Source organism: Oncorhynchus gorbuscha, linkage group LG18 (assembly GCF_021184085.1).
Source record: "Oncorhynchus gorbuscha isolate QuinsamMale2020 ecotype Even-year linkage group LG18, OgorEven_v1.0, whole genome shotgun sequence".
NCBI classification, from domain to species: Eukaryota; Metazoa; Chordata; class Actinopteri; order Salmoniformes; family Salmonidae; genus Oncorhynchus; species Oncorhynchus gorbuscha.
The window spans coordinates 52,316,631-52,332,766 of record NC_060190.1 but is presented as its reverse complement, the minus strand read 5'-3'; the positions used below and the strand labels follow the sequence as shown (position 1 = coordinate 52,332,766).

The 16,136-nt window shown below is 42.4% G+C and overlaps 1 pseudogene; it reads left to right on the top strand.

The window, feature by feature from the left end:
- Positions 1-16,136, top strand: part of LOC124004176 — a 101,518-nt pseudogene that overhangs the window by 60,082 nt on the left and 25,300 nt on the right.

Below are 16,136 nucleotides of genomic sequence, written 5' to 3'. Positions count from 1 at the left end.
GATGTTCTTATAGGCACTTAAGTATTGCCAGCACTGTGCAACAAGCATGGCTAAGAGTAGTAAAGTGCTGTTTGAATGAATGCTTATGAGCCTGCTGCTGCCACCACTGCTCAGTCAGACTGCTCTATCAAATATCAAATCACAGACTTAATTATAATTAAATAAACACACAGAAATACGAGCCTTTGGTCATTAATATGGTAAAATGCAGAAACCATCATTTCGAAAAACAAAATGTTTATTCTTTCAGTGAAATACGGAACCGTTCCGTACTTTATCGGCAACCCTAAGTCTAAATATTGCTGTTACATTGCACAACCTTCAATGTTATGTCATAATTATGTAAAATTCAGGCAAACTAATCACAGCCTTTGTTAGGAAGAAATGGTCTTCACACAGTTCGCAACGAGCCAGGCGGCCCAAATAGCTGCATATACCCTGACTCTGCTTGCACTGAACGCAAGAGAAGCGGGGTGGCAGGTAGCCTTGCGTTTGGCCAGTAACCGAAAAAGGTAAAAATCTGTCATTCTGCGCCTGAACAAGGCAGTTAACCCACTGTTCCTTGGCCTTCATTGTAAATAAGAATGTGTTCTTAACTGACTTGCCTAGTTAAATAAAGGTTAAGTAAAAAAGTGTCCCAGTTTCCCTAGTTGATATTGCCTGCTAACATTAATTTATTTTAACAAAATATGCAGTTAAAAAAAATATATACTTGTGTATTGGTTTTAAGAAAGGCATTGATGTTTACGGTTAGGTACATTTGTGCAACGATTGTGATTTTTTTCGCAAATGTGCTTTTGTTAAATCATCAGGCTGTGATTCAATGATAAATTAACAAGCACCACATTGATTATATGCAACGCAGAATAACCTAGTAATATCATCAACCATGTTTAGTTAACTAGTGTTTATGTGAAGATTGATTGTTTTTTATAAGATAAGTTTAATGCTAGCTAGCAACTTACCTTAGCTCCTTGCAGCCACAAGGTTCATTTGATGCTGCTCTCACGTGACAGGTTGTCAGCCTGCCAAGCAGTCTCCTCGTGGATTGCATTGTAATCGGCCATAATCGGCACCCAAAAAGGCTGATTACCAATTGTTATGAAAACTTCAATTCGCCCCTAATTAATCCATGCCGATTAATTGGTCGACCTCTAGTTCAGTTATTCTGCCATTGCTTCATCCAAAAGACTACAGTCAACTGCAGTTACTGCACTTTTACTGCAGTTTCAAAACTGCAATCTTTTTTTGTAAGGGAGGTTATATTTGACTCAATATTCCATGATATACATTGTTGGCAGGATATATGGATGCAGTTCAGTGCATGATTAATATAATTCACTAATACATTTCTTGGTAGACCAGAAAATATTGCTATCAGGTTGTAAATCACAGCTGGCCTGGTACATTGTTTTCTGCCTCCATTCGGGATGCACTGTTTCAGTTTCAATGACTCAGTATTTTGTACAAAAACGGACGAATGTAACTAAGGCTGGGAATGTCAATACAACCACACTAGCAAGGGTAATGATCACAAGTCAGTCATAATGTGGCTAATATGCTAGAGTATTTATTTATGTAGCTAGCTAAAAACAAAAAGCATAATGTTAGCCAGATAGTTAGCTAGTTGCTAGGAGGATGTCATGTCATTGCAGGAGTCGGTGAGTGACTCAGTTCTGAAAGGCCCCAGAGTCTGCAACATCACTAAGCAAGGGGCACCACCAAGCAAGTGGCACCATGAAGACCAAGGAGCTCTCCAAACAGTTCAGGGACAAAGTTGTGGAGAAGTACAGATCAGGGTTGGGTTATAAAAAAATATCCGAAACTTTGAACATCCCACGGAGCACCATCAAATCCATTATTCAGACATTGAAAGAATACGGCACCACAGCAAACCTGCCGACAGAGGGCCGCCCACCAAAACTCACGGACCAGGCAAGGAGGGCATTGATCAGAGAGGCAACAAATAGACCAAAGATAACCCTGAAGGTGCTGCAAAGTTCCACAGCGGAGATTAGAGTATCTGTCCATAGGACCACTTTAAGCCATACAATCCACAGAGCAAGGCTTTTCGAAAGAATGGCCAGAAAAATGGCATTGCTTAAAGAAAAAAATAAGCAACATGTTTGGTGTTTGCCAAAAGGCATGTGGGAGACTCCCCAAACATATGGAAGAAGGTACTGGTAGATGAGACTAAAATTGAGCTTTTTGGCCATCAAGGAAAACACTATGTCTGGCGCAAACCCAACACCTCTCATCACCCCGAGAACACAATGGTGGTGGGAGCATCATGCTGTGGGGATGTTTTTCATCATCAGGGAAACTGGTCAGAATTGAAGGAATGATGAATGGCGCTAAATACAGAGAAATTCTTGAGAGAAACCTGTTTCTGTCTTCCAGAGATTTGAGACTGGGACGGAGGTTCACCTTCCAGCAGGACAATGACCCTAAACATACTGCTAAAGTAACACTCGAGTGGTTTCAGGGGAAACATTTACATGTCTTCGAATGGCCTCGTCAAAGCCCAGACCTCAATCCAATTGAGAATCTGTGGTATGACTTAAAGATTGCTGGATACCAGCGGAACCCATCCAACTTGAAGGAGCTGGAGCAGTTGTGCCTTGAAGAATGGGCAAAAATCCCAGTGGCTAGATGTGCCAAGCCCAAGAGACTTGCAGCTGTAATTGCTGCAAAAGGTGGCTCTACAGAGTATTGGCTTTGGGGTAGGTGAATAGTTAGAGTTGAAGTCGTAAGTTTACATACAATTAGGTTGGAGTCATTAAAACTTGTTTTTCAACCACTCCACAAATGTCTTGTTAACATACTATAGTTTTGGCAAGTTGGTTAGAACATCTACATTGTGCATGACACAAGTAATTTCTGAACAATTGTTTTCATTTTCAATTAAAATTCACTATCACAATTCCAGTGGGTCAGAAGTTTACATACACTAAGTTGACTGTGCCTTTAAACAGCTTGGAAAATTCCAGAAAATGATGTCATGGCTTTAGAAGCTTCTGATAGGCTAATTGACATAATTTGAGTCAATTGGAGGTGTACCTGTGGATGTATTTCAATGCCTTCCTTCAAACTCAGTGCCTCTTTGCTTGACATCATGGGAAACTCAAAAGAAATCAGCCAAGACCTCAGAAATAATATTGTAGACCTCCACAAGTCTGGTTCGTACTTGGGAGCAATTTCCAAACACCTGAAGGTACCACGTTCATCTGTACAAACAATAGTACGCAAGTATAAACACCATGGCTCCACTCAGCCATCATACCGCTCAGGAAGGAGATGCGTTCTGTCTCCTAGAGATGAGCATTCTTTGGGTCAAAAAGTGAAAATCAATCCCATAACAACAGCAAAGGACCTTGTGAAGATGCTGGAGGAAACAGGTACAAAAGTATCTGTATCCACAGTAAAACGAGTCCTATATCGACATAAGTTAAAGGTCGCTCTGCAAGGAAGAAGCCACTGCTCCAAAACCGCCATAGAAAAGCCAGACTACGGTTTGCAACTGCATATGGGGACAAAGATTGTACTTTTTGGAGAAATGTCCTCTGGTCAGATGAAACATAAATAGAACTGTTTGGCCATAAAGACCATCATTATCTTTGGAGGAAAAAAGGGGGATGCTTGCAAGCCGAAGAACACCATCCCAACCGTGGGGGTGGCAGCATCATGTTGTGGGGGTGCTTTTCTGCAGGAGGGACTGGTGCACTTCACAAAATTGATGGCATCATAAGGATGGAAATGTATGTGGATATATTAAAGCAACATCACAAGACATCAGTCAGGAAGTTAAAGTTTGGTCGCAAATGGGTCTTCCAAATGGACAATGACCCCAAGCATACTTCTGAAGTTGTGGCAAAATGGCTTAAGAACAACAAAGTCAAGGTATTGGAGTGGCCATCACAAAGCCCTGACTTCAATCCTATAAAACATTTGTGGGCAAAACTGAAAAAGCGCGTGCGAGTAAGTAGGCCTACAAACCTGACTCAGTTACACCAGCTCTGTCAGGAGGAATGGGCCAAAATTCACCCAAACTCATTGTGGGAAGCTTGTGGAAGGCTACCTGAAACGTTTGACCCAAGTTAAATAATTTAAAGGCAATGCTACCAAATACTAATTGAGTGCATGTAAATTTCTGACCCACTGGAAATGTTATGAAAGAAATAAAAGCTGAAATAAATAATTATCTCTTCTATTATTCTACATTTCACATTCTTAAAATAAAGTGGTGATCCTAAGACAGAGAATTTTTACCAGGATTAAATGTCAGGAATTGTGGAAAACGGAGTTTAAATATTTTTGGCTAAGTTTTAAGTTGTTTGTTTTACAATAACAAATATTTTGCAACTTCAAAGTGGTAGGCATGTTGTGTAAATCAAATGATACAAACCCCCCAAAAATACATTTTAATTCCAGGTTGTAAGGCAACAAAATAGGAAAATTGCCAAGAGTGGAGAATACTTTCGCAAGCCACTGTTTACTCTACTTTAACTACAGTTACACTTCAGTGTACTACAGTTATACTGCACTCTGTCTGCAAACGTTTTTGGTAAGAGAGTGTGCCAGAGCGCAGAGTAACTGATGAATTTATGAACGCGCAAGACCCGCTGAATATGACCTTGTCAGTAAACGAAAAAAAGTAATAGTTAGTCATGAACAAGGTTCCCTCTAAGCTGCAGCCTTGACTGCCGTGCAGCTCCCCCAGGACTGAGTCTTAACAGTTAATTAACACAATCATATTGAGCAAGACTCAGCCAGAACTCTACACAGACCGGTGTGGCATCACCAATCAGAGCTGTAGTAGGCCTATACACAAATAGACCATGGCCACATATGGATCTGTGCCATTTACTTAGAACTGGACTGTGTTTATAGCTGTGTTCTTCAGTAGATGCACTTGTTCTGAGATCAAAGCAAGAGCTGCATGTAGCAACGTGTGAACATTTTGTTCATATCCTTTTCTAGTTAGTGAGTTATTGGCCCAGTTATAGATCATTTGTAGTCAACAATAGGGCAGTGATTGCTTCCTATAAGAGCACCAAATGTGTACATTTCTAGATATTATGAAAAACAAGTCAGGCGAAGAGCTTTTTTTTGTCTTAAAGGGGCAGTGCTGTATTTTGAGACGGGCTTGAATAAGCCAAGTAGCCAATAGGCAGAAGGGAGCATAATTGATCTGATTCTCTGTGATAATGGTACAGGAATAATAAGTGGTTTCTTGCATCAACGAACACAACAACATGTTCATTCACATATGTTTCTGTTTCCATATGATATGGTAAATATATCCAATGCAAGAAACATCTACATTTAAATGGTAGTAATATTAATTCTCATATATTTCCGTTAATTCCCATATATTCCCGTTAATTCCCATATATTCCCATTAATTCCCATATATTCCCGTTAATTCCCATGGAAAGTTTCCCCCTCTAAATATTCACCAAAATGTGCAACCCTAGTGATGAGCTTTGTGGGCACAATGGTGTTGAACGCTGAGCTGTAGTCAATGAACAGCATTCTCACATAGGTGTTCCTTTTGTTCAGGTGGGAAAGGGCAGTGTGGAGTGCGATTGAGATTGCATCAGAGGTATGCAAATTGGAATGGGTCTAGAGTTTCTGGCATGATGGTGTTGATGTGAGCCATGACCAGCCTTTCAAAGCGCTTCATGGCTACCGACGTGAGTGCTACGGGACAGTAATAATTTGGGCAGGTTACCTTCGCTATCTTGGGCACAGAGACTATGGTGGTCTGTTTGAAACATGTAGGTATTACAGACTTGGCCAGGGAGAGGTTGAACATGTCAGTGAAGACTCCTGCCAGTAGGTCCGCGCATTCTTTGAGTACACGTCCTGGTAATCCGTCTGGCCCCATGGCTTTGTGAATGTTGACCTGTTTAAAGGTCTTGCTCACATCAGTTACAGAGAGCGTGATCACACAGTCGTCCAGAACAGTTGGTGCACTCATGCATGCATCATTATTGCTTGCCTCAAAGCGAGCATAAAAGACATTTAGCTCATCTGGTAGTTTTGCGCCTTGCCACATCTGACGAGCATCAGAGACGGTGTAGTAGGATTCAATCTTAGTCCTGTATTGACGCTTTACCTGTTTGATGGTTCGTCTGAGGGTCTAGTTATGGTCATATCTAATGATCTAACAACATGTATTTCTAATCCACCTTGTTGAAATACTTGACCTAGTCCAGGGATAACTCTCCCATATCCTCAAGTTATCATCAGTTTTAATATCCTGCCTCTCAGACCTTTCCTTTTTGAGGCCTATGAGCTGGTGTCCCAGGCTTCACCTTAGCTTGTCCCCTGGTGAATGCAGCTCTGGCAAACAAGGAGGGGACCCCAGTCAGGCAGATGAAAGCAGCATGTTTTTAGATCTGGACCATAAGAGGAAACAGACCAGGGCTATCTGTGGCTTCCTCTTGATCAATGTTCTAATGTTCCGGGCAGTGACCAAGATATGATCAGGCTGCAGTACGGTGCAGTGTTAGTGTTAGACCCCTACAGTCCTACTCAGACATTAACCCAGGCCCCACAGGAACAGTGGCGGTAATACTTATCACAGGAGGTCACACAATACAGCCCACGAATGTAACCCAGTTCTTACATGTGGCAGAGTTCATAACAAATCACTTTTGAATGTAGCTATTAGTTAAAGAGTGTTTGTTTTCTGTTCTTTTTTACTATTTATTTAGGAACAGAATGTCCACTCCTGGGAAATACACAATTTATATTTGTCTGGTGTGTTTTCACTTTAGTAGTAATTGACAAAGCAGCACATAATGTGAGTCCTGGCTTGTGATTTTATATATGTATAATGTATAGATATCCCCCTGAGTTGGACACAGTGAAGGGGCAGATGTTCAGTGATATGATATTTTTCTGGGGGCTGCTGTGTGTGTCTGGGTGAGTGCCAGCAGTCGTTAACTGGCAGTAAGAATAAATGGGCCATGAATATATTGGAGGACAGACTCACTGAAGGTCCAGTTGGTGGCCTGTTAAAATGTTATATTGTATGGACCATAGGATGGACAGTTCACTGAGGCCTTCTCACTGTGTAGGGATAGCTCTGATCAGAACCAGCTAAATAGACAGCTAGAGCAGAGAACACAGGCCTTTGTGTATGTGTATGTTTGTGTGTGTGTGTGTGTACGTGTGGACATACACACATTCATGTGCTTCTGTGCATCAGAAACTGAGGGTTATTGATACCCTTCTGGACAGTGGGCTGGTCTTCTGAGCATTCAGAATCCTCTGACTAAACAAACTGGATGTTTTGAAACTGGGGTTAACTATTGGGTATTGGTGTCCAGATTTCATGTCACTCTGTCATTACGCTACAAGCTACCCCTATACACAGATATCCATCACGTGTAATTATAGCTGTGTATTCTTCCCTGCCTGCTTGGTGAGTCGAGCTCTGTAGGCCTCCTCTAACCCTGACCTGGAGCATGGGCAAGCTTGGCTAGGCCTTTGGGCCCTCAGACAGCCTGCTTTGTCTTACAGAACGTAGAGATACAGTGATTGTAGTAGAAGTAGCTGTGGTTCATCAGTAATAAAACTATGAGTAGTGGTTATAGGAGCAGATTCAGGGTCAAATTATGTTGGCTCTGTGTTCATGATATGTACAATGAACCGTTCCAATTACCTCCTGAGAGAAAAGAGTAATAAAGCAAATGTAGCCCTTTCCTTTACATTGGCAGCTTGTCCTACAGTAATATAATAGAGTGAGGCTATGTGTGACTGGTGGCTCTGACTCTATGGAGGTCCACACAGTGGTAGGGACTGGACTGGATGGAAGGATATTGACATTTTACTTGGGGATCAGAGTTTACTTCAACTCACACCAACATCAGAGTAACTCATCTGGAGAAATGATAAATACTGTACCCCCATGACAGATATCAGGGGTATAGAAAAAGTAGCTTGAGTCTTCAACTTAACTCTTGATATTAAAAGGTCAGAAAATGTGCAGGACAGTAGTCCATTGCGTTTGAGTTTTCTTCTTCCATGAAGGGGTTGGGGGACACGGAAGAAGGGGTTGGGGGACAATGTAGATGTAATGTGGGTTCAATGTGGATTAAGGTTACCTGTACCAGCACTGGAGACAAGAGCATCCCACTGCTGTCGCTTGGAGTCAGGTGAGGGTATAGCCTGTGCACCAATCACCAGGCGACCCACTCATAATTTCAGAGGTCACTGGGTTAATCATCGTGGGAACCTGTTTTGACACCGAGGGAGTCTTTATCATTGTTCTTGATGATGAATAGTAATAATATATGTCTCGGCGTAGGGTTACAAACTCTCCCATAGACACATCTTGGCTTCTCCCTTCTCTCATTTTCCTTTCACAATTAGGAAATATCTTTCATTTTTGTTTAGCATACTCTAGTTAGTATCTATTTAGCATTTCCCCTCTCCATTCTGCCTTCACTGTGAGGACAGGAAAGCTTGTGACCTTGTGGGACTTGATCCATGGCAATTCAGCATTCCTTCCCATTGAGCAGAATGACACATTAGCGAGACTCTAACCCAGCTTGAAACCTGGGAGCCACTCAGGTGTGTGTCCTCAGGGGGAGGATGCAGCCCCCCAGCCCCACTCTTCCTGACCCCGTAGAAACGGACATGAAAACAGCCAGGACTTCCCCAGGGCCCCGGAGTCAGGTCCTTAATCTGCAGGTCACGTTCAGGTCACATTCTGTTGACAGGCAGGAGACAGGAATGTGTTATTCCCCTGGAATTTTACTCTGAGTGGAAAATCATCCTCACCGTATATGCTTAGTAGAACTACAGAAGAGGCATTTGTTTTGATATTTGGTGAATGGGGAATATAAAGCCCAGTGTTTTGGCATTTACATGTCCAGACGTTGTAAACTGGTTGAGAAATACCAGGTCTGTAATTGGCTGGTTAGTGCTGGCGGTGGCTGAATGCACTAAAAATACATTGAAACAGGAAAACAACTCACCACCATTTCCTCTGGCAGTCCCAGAATCACTCCATGACTCTCCTCTGTTTATGGACATAGAGTGGGCTATAAAAGTATTAGTAGTGCCAAGCAAGTACCCTCCTCCTCCTCCCCCTTTCTTTCTCATCACCCACTCATCCGTTCTTTCACAGCACTGTAGCATTCCATCAATGGTATGAAGAAAGAAAAGCAGTCCTGTTGAAGACAGTTATATTACTTTACAGTCATCAATACCCTGATTGTACTGTATTTGTATGACCTTTGGAGGTTCACTTTTCCAGCTAAAGATAGATTGGGTTTCTGTCAGTACCTGATCCGGTCCGTGTGTGTATACAGTGAAGTGGAGAGAGAATACATGTGGTCAGTTGAATGACATCTCTGACAGGCTGTGTAAGGGATATAGATGAGATGGAAACATGGTTGCTTTTTAAGGGCGCATTGCATTGCCATTATGTGATTGGCAGACTATCTGGTTGTCTGGTTTCTATTGGCTGAAATTCTGAGTTTCTCTCATCTGACCAGTGTGCTTTATTCATGTGCTGATGAAGGCGCTGGCAGGGGTTTTATGGTTACCAAGATGGTTTCTTGAAAGCTTGTGGTTACATTCAAACTATGACTATATATTTGAAACACATCTCAGAGAGTTGAGTTACATGAAAACTCACAGTAAGGTTGGTAAGTCAAACTAGACATATTAGGCTAATATTATAAATAATTGTTTAAACAAATCTGACGTGCCACATTGGATTACAGAGAGAGTCAGTTTTCTTACATTGGAGATTGAATATGTTGCCTAAAGATGGAAACTGGCCTGATAAGTGTTGTCATGACTTTCTGTAAGCTTTAAAGCAGCTCTTCCAAACCTCACAAACCAGACCCAAACTCATCCCTGGAAGACATTGGAGTTGAACTCTATCTGACATGTAATGAAAGAGAAAGCTTTTTTTCTACTTTTGTGGTTGAGGGAAGTTAGTTCATCACTGGCTCTACCAAGTGACTAGCTGGTGTTCTGGCAGTTCTTGCATGTCCCGTTAGGGGGAGAACATAATGATGGATGTTGTGTGTAATTTTCCAATTTAGTTAAACAAAAGGAAACACTTAACCCATCAGATATTTTCTCATTTCAAGAATAACAACAAACACTGCTTTCATTTCTTGTAGGTTATTTCTCATTCTTCAATCTTATTTCCTCAGCAATCATGATGCTAATGAATTCATTCATGGTTATTTGTCATGACTGTGGCTCTGTCATTTAGAAGCACTGTCTCCTACAGTATTGTACTCTATTGATGTTTCTGTAACATTGGTACCATTAAGTATGCTACTGTGAGACTGATCCGTCTGTCTGTCCCTGTCAGATGTTAATGAGTGTGAGGAGACTAACGGAGGCTGTGAGGCTCTGTGCTGCAACACCATCGGCAGCTTCTACTGCAGTTGTCCCTCTGGTCAGCAGCTGAAGGACGACGGCAAGACCTGCCAAGGTAAGTCCTCCTCACCTCCTCTACCGCCACTACCACCATCACTACCACCATCACCTCCAGTACTCCATCACCACTACCAATACTACTATCATCAATACTAACACCACCACTACCACCATCACTGCTACTACCACCATCACCACCACTACCACATCACCACTACCAATACTACTAATACCACCATCACCATCAGCACTACTAATACCACCACCACCACCATCACTACCACCATCACCTCCAGTACTCCATCACCACTACCAATACTACTATCATCAATACTAACACCACCACTACCACCATCACTGCTACTACCACCATCAACACCACTACCACATCACCACTACCAATACTACTAATACCACCACTACCACCATCACCATCAGCACTACTAATACCACCACCACCACCATCACCACCACTACCAATACTACTATCATCAATACTAACACCACCACTACCACCATCACCACTACTACCACCATCACCACCACTACCACCATCAATGCTACTACCACCATCACCACCACTGCCAACATCACCTCCAGTACCACAATCACCACTCCTACTATCATCACCACTACCAATACTACTACCATCAATACTAACACCCCCACTACCACCATCACCACCACTAACAATACTACTAATACCACCACCATCACTACCAGCACTACTAATACCACCACTACCACCATCACTACCACTACCACCACCACCTCCAGTATGACCATCACCACTACTACCATCATCACCACTACCACTACTACTATCATCAATACTAACACCACCACTACCACCATCACCACCACTACCACCATCACTGCTACTACCACCATCACCACCACTACCACCATCACCACCATCACCTCCAATACCACCATCACCACAACTACCACCATCACCACCACTACCACCTTCACCTCCAGTACCACCATCACCACTACTACCATCATCACCACCACTACCACCATCACCTCCAGTACCACCATCACCACCACTACCACCATCACCTCCAGTACCACCATCACCTCCAGTACCACCATCACCACCACTACCACCTTCACCTCCAGTACCACCATCACCACTACTACCATCATCACCACCACTACCACCATCACCTCCAGTACCACCATCACCACCACTACCACCATCACCTCCAGTACCACCATCACCACTACCAATACTACTATAATCAATACTAACACCACCACTACCACCATCATTGCAACTGCCACCATCACCACTACCACCACTACCACCACATCACCACTACCATCATAAATACTAACACCACTACTACCACCATGCTTTTACACCTGCATTGTTTGCTGTTTGGGGTTTTAGGCTGGGTAATTTGAGATATCAATGTACCATATATAAATAAATTTGATTTGATTTTGATTTGATCATCACTACTATAATCAATACCATTGACACTACCACCACCATCACCACTACTGCTATCACCACCACTACCTCCACCATCACTACCACTACCATTACTACCACTACCATAACCACTACCATCATCACCACCACTACTACCACCACCATCACTACCAACACCATCACCACCACTACCATCATCAACACCACTACCACCATCAGCACCACTACCACCATCACCACCACTACCACCACCATCACCTCTACTACTATTACCACCACTCCCTCCACCATCACTACCACAACCATCACTACCACTACCATAACCACTACCACCATCACTACCATCACCATTACCACCACTACCACCATCACCCCCACCCTCACCAACACCACCACTACCACCATCACCACCACTACCTCCAAAGGAAAGAAAGAAAGAGAATACTGCTTGAACCCAAGTCTAATAGACAAATAAGCCACACATATCTAAAATTCCACTTTTTTGTTTTTGTTTTTGCTCAGCTTGATGTTTTCCATTGGAGAATGTCTGTAATTCGTTGAATACATGGCAGTGATAAGTTCAATATGTAGCTATACCCAGCCCTGAGGAGAAGCCTGTTTGGAATGATGTGCAGCATGAATGCTAACTGAAGGAGACAATAATGACACACTTTTTGAAAAAACTTGTGCTATCTAGAACCTAAAAGGGTTATTTGGCTGTTGCCATAGGATACTCCTTTGAAGAACCATTTTTGGTTCCAGGTAGAACCCTTTTGGGTTTCACGTAGGACCCTTTCCACAGAGGGTTCTACATGGAACCATAAACAGTTCATCAATGGGGACTGCTGAATAACCATTTTTGAAATGTTTTTGAAAGACTTTATGTTTTGGTTATTAAGACTGCTAATAGGCATGTTATCACAGCTGTGGGTAATACCACTCTCTATGGACATCTGCTCTGATGTCTAATGGACAAAAACATATCAGCTCATTAATAAGTTCATAATATTTACTGAACTTAAAAACCTAAGAAGCCTGCTTTCAGTGCCTGTGTGGACAGCACTGTAATGGATGTAGGAAGATACAGTATGTGTATGGTATGTCTAACAGCATAGGGATGGTGAGTGCATTCCTACTGTATGACTGACAGTCTCTGTAGACAGTGCTGAGCTGTCTGAGATGTGGCAGGCCTACAGGCCTGTCCATCTCAACTAAAAACCCAGAAGTAATACCTCAACTTGTGAGGATAACAGCACTAAGACTTTTTCTAAAATGTTTTATGAGATTGGAGAACACATTAGGAAGGATCTTAGACCATTCCTCCATACGGAGTCTTTCGAGATCCTTGATATCCTTCCACTTATGGACTGTCCTCTTCAAAACAAACAAACAAACAAACCACAGGTTTTCAATGGGGTTCAAGTTTGGAGACTGAGATGGCAATTGGCAAATTATGATTTTGGCAAACCATTTCTTTGTGGATTTTACGTGTGCTTGGGGATATTGTCTTGATGGAAGATCCACTTGCGGCCAAGTTTCAGCCTCTTGGCAGAGGCAACCAGGTTTTTGGCTAAAATGTCCTGGTACTGAGTAAAGTTCATGACGGCGTTGACTTTAACAAGGGCCCCAGGACCAGTGGAAGCAGAAATGTAGCCCAATAACATCAAAGATCCACCACCATGTTTTACTGTAAGTCTTTTTCTCATTTAGGGCCCAATCCCACCACTGGTGTGCGTGGCCCAAGAGCTCTATTGTCATGTTATCCAACAAATGGAAACGCCTGGATTTGCTAAATGACATTTGCACTTTGATTGGAACGGGTGCTATGGTCAGATGACATGAAAATAGAGCTGTTTGGCCACGCACACCAGTGGTGGGATTGGGTTCTAAATGAGAATGTTTAAGTAGAAAATAGCCCCATACCAGCTTCAGAGTTCTTTATATGAGCCATTTTTGTACAAATTGTGACAATCGTTTTTGACCACGTTCATGCATTATTTTTCAACCCAATGAAGACCTGTCATGGTTCAGCCTCCACTGTTTAAATGTATGTGTTGGCAAGGGATGAGAGACTGCACTGAGCTCCTGAGTAGATGGGGTCATTCTTTTCTCCGATGTTTGGTTTCGAAATATAAAATTGTACCCTTGGCACAGATCTGGCTATATTGTACTTTGGCAGTTATTTCTTACATTTCTATATCAAAAGAAAAGTTGAGCTATTTTATAATAAATCTTCTTTTAACATTCCTTCTAGTACCTGCATGCCATATCCCATAAATCAATCACATTTTTTTACATACATCAGCCTTTGAAGTGGCAGGGAAAGCATTGCCAACTATAGTCCTAAATCACTATCTTTTTAAATATTGGCTTTTTAACACTCACAATAATGTAATTTCTGTCAAATACGATATCATTATTCCAATGGTACATTATAGTAGCATGTGTGATCATAGGCTTGAGCATATGGGCTACTTGGAGGAGAGTGTGGAGGAGAGGAGGAGGAGGAGGAGGAGGGGGAGGGCCTTAAATGTCCAGGACATGGGAGACAGACATGGTGGAGGAGGCAGGCAGACTGAGAGAGGGAGAGACTAAAAAGAGAGATATATAGAGTGGGGAGAAATCAGAGGGAGCAAGAAGTTGTTCTGCCTTTACACAAGATGTGACTGAAATGAAAAATCAAAGCAGGGTTTAGATATTTTGTATATTCATGTCTTGTTTTAACATATCTCAAACAGTATTGTAGTTGTCGTTTTGGCCATAAATACATTTTTTCTATCTGTGAGAATATATAGTAGGCTAGTTCTTGGACATGGCATTGTCAGGATGGTTGACGCTCCTCGTGGGGTGTTTTGGGGCTCATATATATCCAGTCTTGGGTGCTAACAATCTGTACCACCGCTATCATAGAAGGATTTGCTATATGCCTGACTGCTTCCATGGATATAATGGCTACAATGGGTACAACAAGGGATATCATGGGCCAGGTGAGTGCTACAGTACTCTCCACACTTCTGTTGTTATATTTACCCTTGCATGGGCAATACTGCCTATAAATGAAATCTCAGTGGGTTTATGGCATATATGGAAAAGCCTGTTACACTATTGTTGGTTTTGAGTAATTTTAACTGAATGAAAATATACCTTATGATTAAGAGGTCATCTGGGTCAAGCTTTCCCCTATATAATATTTTCATCCAGATCATTAGACCAAGCCTGAACAACTCTTCCCATCACTTTCAGTTGGATGACAGGTGTACTATCGTGCACTCTAGTAGGATCGTGTTTTATGTTATGTCAGCAATGCAGAGGAAGTCTCAGTGTTATCAGTCTACTCCTACTATGGAGATGGACTGGTGCCCTTGTGTGTAGCCCGGTACTGCCCACATAACTCCAGTAGAAGTGGAGGCTTCCACTTATCAGTAGAGAAATAATGCATGTAGAAACCCATGTTTAGTAATGCTAACATAAATATGACATGACTCCAGTTGTAAACATAACAGGTCTTGTCACTATAAAAAATGACTAAACACTTTCAGTTTGAGAGTTACTAAGTTTGAGAGTTACTTTAGTGCAGCTCTGGAAGATAGTCAAACTCTGGTTTATGTGAATGGGTTCCAATATCTTACATGCAGTACATTGTCCTATAACTGGCTGCATGAGTCAGATGCATCCTAATTTGTATTCAAACCACACAACTGAGAACAAGCTAGAAATCCATGTAGATGTCATGCTTGCAGCAGCCATAAATACCAAAGCTAAACTATTTTTCCATGAATAGTGAAAACTGGCCTAATGGCTCCTGGCCTTATGGCTGCTGTAAGCCTGTGGCTGCTGAGGCTTTGGGACCATGCTCTGTGGAATCATGTTCTAGACATGGAAACCAGCCTAGAGGGCTTTTACAGTATGCCATGGTCCACAGGGAAACCAGCCTAGAGGGCTTTTACAGTATGCCATGGTCCACAGGGAAACCAGCCTAGAGGGCTTTTACAGTATGCCATGGTCCACAGGGAAACCAGCCTAGAGGGCTTTTACAGTATGCCATGGTCCACAGGGAAACCAGCCTAGAGGGCTTTTACAGTATGCCATGGTCCACAGGGAAACCAGCCTAGAGGGCTTTTACAGTATGCCATGGTCCACAGGGAAACCAGCCTAGAGGGCTTTTACAGTATGCCATGGTCCACAGGGAAACCAGCCTAGAGGGCTTTTACAGTATGCCATGGTCCACAGGGAAACCAGCCTAGAGGGCTTTTACAGTATGCCATGGTCCACA